A 1,839-nucleotide genomic window follows, 5' to 3' on the forward strand; every position below is an offset into this window, starting at 1 on the left:
TGAGGAGGCAATGTGCTTGGTAGGAACCACTCTCATAATTCAAAGCTTATGTCAGTTAGGAATAACTTACAGAATATAGGGAACTCTTTATAGAAGTTTTATATATTTAACATTAGTGTATTAAGTGATTATTGAAGTTAAGATTATGATAGCTTTGTGATAACATGCATGTTTATAGTACATGGCCAAGTTGTTGTATATAAGCTATGTTCATTTGAATACACATTACATAAAAAGATACCACAAAGTAGAAATAGTTGTGTCAAGGTTTACTACCTCTGTTTCCTTTATTTTTGAATATTTTTAATGAGGTCATGCTAATTTCAAAACACCATAAATAGAAAAAAGAGTAAGGAAAAAATTTTAATCATACCGAAAAGTAAAGTTCCCATCTTTTAAATAGATATGCTAATTTATTTATTGCAATTTTAACATTATTTGCCCTTCCTGTACCTTGAGAAAAGCACATTCGGAGTTTGGATTCTCTTCAAACAAAGCTAACAGGACTTGCCAATATTTAAGGAAATTTATGTGTTAACACAAAAAACACAGCTCTCACCTTAAAGGAAACATAAAATAGTTTATTCTGGAACCACTTTGAGTGATCATGGTCTGAGAACACTTATTTAGGTACTCCAGAACTCCACATTTCAATGTGAAAACTGTTTCGTGAAAGTTTTTGTTTCTTTGTTTGTTTGTTGTTTTTTCATACAGGATCATTGCGTAGCCCCGGCTATCCTGGAACTCACTCTGTAGACCAGGCCATAGTTTTACAAAACAAAGTCACAAATCAAAGCAAGTTCAAAATATATTGGTGGGTACAAAAGAGTGGCAGGTATAGCAAGATGAGGAGGAACTATTCTATAGACCCAAGGTGCTATCTGATGACATTCTTAGTTGGGATTTGTGCAAATTAGTTGCCTGCTAAGTTAATAGATTCCAAAAAGACCTTTTTTTTTTTTAATAGAACAATAAATACCTTTATTACATGAGCTATGAATAATGCTTTATTTGCCTTTCTGGGCTTTGATCTTCCTCAGATAGAACTCCAGCTCCTTGCCTTCTAGCACATAGCCATCTGCTCTGCCACACTGGCCTGGTCTTGAGGCAATACAGGCAAGAAGCTTGCCCTGCTGAAACTGCTCCTCCAGAAGACTGCTGATTTTAGCGTTCTTTTTCCTTTCATCATATTTCTTTTGGATTTTCTTTGATCGTTTTTTGTTTAATATTTCTTCCTCTTCAGGAGTCAGTTTGGCCCCCTTCTTGCGGCCCAGGGGCAGCGCATAGTGAGACTCATACCATTATCGGTATGGTGTGCTGTCGATAAGCACGATGCAGTTCTTCACCAGGGTCTTGGTGCGGACCAGCTCGTTATTGGATGCATTGTAGACAACATCAATGATCCTTGTTTTCTGAGTACAACACTCAGAGCCCCAGGAGAAGTTCCCCACATCCAATCTTAGGGCACGGTACTTCTTATTGCCTCCTCAGACTCGTACTGTGTGTATACGACGAGGGCCAATCTTCGTGTTGACAGCAGGCCGTCCCAGTTCATACTTCCGCTTCTTGTGGTAGGGCTTTCTCTTACCCCCGGTCTTGCGCGCTTGTGCCAGCTGTCTCGAGAGATGCCCATCGTTCGGCGCTGGCTGGAAAGAGACCCAAAAAGACCTTTTATCTATTAGTCAGAAGATGTTAGTTCTGCAACAGAGGTGGGCAGGGAATAGCTGTTGTAGGGGGTTAGAACTTAGCTAAAGATGAGGCAACTAGCCTCTGGACCAACAACATTCCAATCTCCCCACAGTAGAGAGATTCTAATCAGTCAGCCAGTCTCTGCAGACA

General features: G+C 39.6%; 1 pseudogene; it reads right to left on the reverse strand.

Moving 5' to 3' along the window:
- Positions 1-989: 989 nt before the first annotated feature.
- Positions 990-1,633, reverse strand: LOC128107882 (40S ribosomal protein S8-like; annotated as a pseudogene).
- Positions 1,634-1,839: the final 206 nt, after the last annotated feature.

This window comes from Peromyscus californicus, unplaced genomic scaffold (genome assembly GCF_007827085.1).
Source record: "Peromyscus californicus insignis strain IS unplaced genomic scaffold, ASM782708v3 Scaffold_12__1_contigs__length_115047231, whole genome shotgun sequence".
NCBI classification, from domain to species: domain Eukaryota; kingdom Metazoa; phylum Chordata; class Mammalia; order Rodentia; family Cricetidae; genus Peromyscus; species Peromyscus californicus.